The sequence below is a fragment of the Trachymyrmex septentrionalis genome, unplaced genomic scaffold, assembly GCF_001594115.1.
Source record: "Trachymyrmex septentrionalis isolate Tsep2-gDNA-1 unplaced genomic scaffold, Tsep1.0 scaffold37, whole genome shotgun sequence".
Classification (NCBI taxonomy): Eukaryota; Metazoa; Arthropoda; class Insecta; order Hymenoptera; family Formicidae; genus Trachymyrmex; species Trachymyrmex septentrionalis.
Genome location: NW_017305536.1, coordinates 794,974 through 798,533, shown reverse-complemented (window position 1 = coordinate 798,533; position 3,560 = coordinate 794,974). Strand labels below are relative to the sequence as shown.

The 3,560-nt window shown below is 41.3% G+C and overlaps 1 protein-coding gene across 5 annotated transcripts in view; it reads right to left on the bottom strand.

Moving 5' to 3' along the window:
• The window catches only part of LOC108750795 (ankyrin repeat and BTB/POZ domain-containing protein BTBD11), a 32,071-nt gene extending 28,714 nt beyond the window's left edge, over positions 1–3,357 (bottom strand). Inside the window, exons 1-3 of one of the 5 annotated variants that reach the window (XM_018490537.1) lie at positions 2,944–3,357; positions 2,441–2,758; positions 2,086–2,367 (exon numbers count right to left, since the gene is read on the bottom strand). The gene's annotated coding sequence lies outside the window, so the exon portion shown is untranslated. Of the gene's footprint in view, positions 1–2,085; positions 2,368–2,440; positions 2,759–2,825 lie in introns of all 5 variants that reach the window. The other 4 variants (XM_018490538.1, XM_018490539.1, XM_018490540.1 and 1 more) reach the window with 4 other exon arrangements.
• Positions 3,358–3,560: the final 203 nt, after the last annotated feature.

The following is a 3,560-nucleotide window of genomic DNA, read 5'->3' as shown; positions in this document are numbered from 1 at the left end:
TATATATATATAATAAAATTTTTAATCCATATAATTATATTTCAAGTCACGCGCGAACGAAAATTTAGGTCCGCTACAAGAGTTCTTAGAAAAAAACATTACACATACAACTGCAGTATAGATACTGTGTGTGACACGTGACACACATGTGAGAACGTATTCGGAATCGGAGTCACGTCTTCACTATTGTTAATTGGACGCAGCATTTCCCGGACGTCCTATAAAGACATTTTGAAGTCAATTGGGATCATGAAAATTGACCTCTGTTTGTAGAAATTAAACGTGAACCACTTACGCGCCTATTCTCCTTTTTATTATCGTAGCGTAGCTGTAATTTTTCGCATACGTTTCTTTACATATATCCGTGTATCCTCAAATAAATGTCTGTTTCGGCTCTCCCTTTGCTTTTGATTTGCTTTTGTGGAACTGAGCGACAGCCTTGGCGCGCGCGTGACGACTCAGAGGGTGAAAAGATCGGGCAGACGGAGGAGCTCGGGGCTCGGGGCTCGGTGCAATCTTGGCGCAGCATTGAGCCCCGTAATACACACGGCATTGAGAATACACGCATACACGCGACGTGGTGTAAGCGACGTGCACGCGGTCGTCCGCCCCGCGATCGCCACATTCCAGGGGCTACCCAAACTGAAGCCTATACCTTATACACCGACCTTTCTCTCCTTCCTTCTCTCTCTCTCTCTCTCTCTCTCTCTCTCTCCCCTGCCTCTCTCTCTCTTCTCTCTTCTCTCTTTCACTTCTCTTCTTCTCCCCGTACACGCTTCACCATGATGTCCTCCCTCCGTGCCTCGTACATCCCTTTACCTATCCATATAGCGCTTTTTTTTCTACTTCACTCTCGTTCTCTCTTCCTCTACCTCGTCTTTCGGTCCTTCCTATGGTCTCTCGCGAGAATCCGCGCGCGAATCTTGTCCCTCTGCTCTATACGAAATTTACATATTCTCTCTCTCTCTCTCTCTCTCTCTCTCTTTCTTTCTCTCATTTTCTTTCACCCGCCAACAGCGCGCGAACGCGACACCTGATACAATCCCATCGGCATCATCAAATTTCATTCGATCATAAGATTTTACGAGACAACACTCATTGCATTTACTTTTATGCATTCGATTCAATTTCAATCAAGAGGTTCAGTTACCTCTTTGTGATTTTTCATATTACATATAGAAATCGAGAAGAGATGGGAATAAGAAGAAAGAGATATTGATAAGAACGTAAAAATTCAGCTCGAGTTGAAAAGGTCTGAACTAATTGTAAGATATTTACATAGGCAAATGCGATGGATGACGGTTAAAGTGTGATTAAAGCCGACGCGATTAGAATAAATATTGAAAGGATCACTTCTCTAACGGAAATCTGAAAAAAGACCCACGTTTAAAAACCCACAAATATTACTTAAATCCATTCTGAGAATATTACAAATATTACTCAAAATCTATTCTAAGAATGGATTTGGACACGGAAATAACCCGCAAAACGCATAGTTTCTGTGTAAAAAATGCCTGTGGAAGCCTCAAAAATATTAATACTACTTAAAGTTAGACAAGATTTAAAGAACTAGAATTTTTGCCATACATACATATATACATGTAATATTATATATGTATATTTTTTTAATTGATGCATACTAACTAAAAACGTATTTCAGTATTGCATATAATTTTGCATTTTTAGTAGCTTCGAATATCAAACGGCGGTTCTGATACATAACCTTCGGCTAATTTTAATTAATTTTCCATAAGTATTAAAGCAAAGACGAATTTAAACTTTGCGAAGAAATTAAAACGAGAACATACACCATCATTTATTTCTGGCATATTATTTTGAAGCACAGGAAAATAGCAAAAAAGACAATCGATTCGAGATTCGTATGAGTCCTCTAGCAGCTGAATTATGAATAGCTCTACTTTTTCTAAATTTTTTAATTTCGAGCATTCAATTACAACTTCCAGTTAACAACTTGATCAATTTTCGAAGCTTTCTGTTTCACAGAGTCGATCAGTTTGGCTTCTGAAACACTCACTTGTGACTTAAGGTGATGTCCATCGCGAGAGCATGCCGAATGAAACTTACCGAGAGTTGTTCAACGCGATGATAGAAAGGAGCACATCCTCGCGCCGTCGAGCACATATCTGCAGGGGACCACTCTTGTGACCGAGAATTCGTGTCCTCCAACAAATTTCCGTCTCACTTGTACACCGTTTTACTGTCGCCCGAGACGGCAAGGCTTGTTCTCTTTTCAGCTACACTTTCGTCCGCCTATAATCTTTTTCTTTTCGGATTGACCAAAGAAACAAATCGAAGGCTCCCGCAAAGAAAAACCTCTGTTATATCTCCCTCGAACGCATTTTATTTCTGTAATCGACAAAATTCAAATGTATATAATAGACAAAGGATAGAAAAGTGGATACGGAAAAATAAAACGTACAAAAATGTAAAATGATAACAGAAAATGTTTGTTTCTGGTTTAACTTTACTATTTGCTCCAACTTTTTGATTCTTTAAAAAAAATCCAGACAGTTGGGAGTCTTACTGAGTCTCGAAGATTAAAGTGAAATATACACTTGTGGAATGGAACTGCGAATGTTCCGTTATTTATTTCGGCTTCTGACGCTCACACACAATCTCCTTCATTCTCATATCGGCGTTCGAATTAAGTCACCAATATCTCAAATTCGTTTTCACAAACGTGAATCACTATACGTATTTACTTGAATTCCATTCCGCAACATACTCGGCGTAGTTTCTAATTAAAAATGAAACAGTAAAAGATGGGTAGTTGAAAAATGCCGATATAAATGTGTAAAACAAACCAAAGGATCGATCCTTTTGGAGACAACCGATACTGACGCGACGCCGCGAGATGTGCTTTGTCGCAGCGCGTTTAAAATACAGAAGGTGAACGAGAGTGGGCAGCCAAAAGGAACAAACCTTTCGACACACGCGAGCGTGGAACTGTAAACACGGGCGGACCTTTAAAAGAAGACCTCTCCCTCTTTCTCTCGGTGGACGGGACGGACAGCGGATTGCATGATGATCGCGATGCCGACGCGATCCGATCCGATTCGATGCGATGCTGTGGGCGCAGCCGCGGGAGATGTCCCTGCGAGATGCGCAGATTTATCACTAAAGTATTCGATGTTCGTTGTGGCCCATTCGAAATTTTCTCGCGCACTCCCTCGCTCGTATTCGCGCCGATTTTTGCGCCGATCCGCGAAATCGCGTGCGCGCGCGCGCGCCGAGTTGTCGACGCCGCTGCCGCCGTCGCTTTTCGGCAGCTGTCAATTACCGCTAACACAGTTGCCGCGTTTATGCAGCATCCCGATCCGACCACTTTCGGTCCAGAGGCCGTAAGGCCGTCGAGAAGAAAAAGGAAAGAAAAAAAGAAGTACGCTCGTACCGTAAATTGCAATGTCGCCACCTGTTGCACGTTTCCGGAAACTCGTACGAGTTTCCATATATTTGTGCGAGTTATCGATTGTACATATGTATATATCGAGATACGATAAAAATAAAATAATTGTATAAATAATATATAATATAAAATA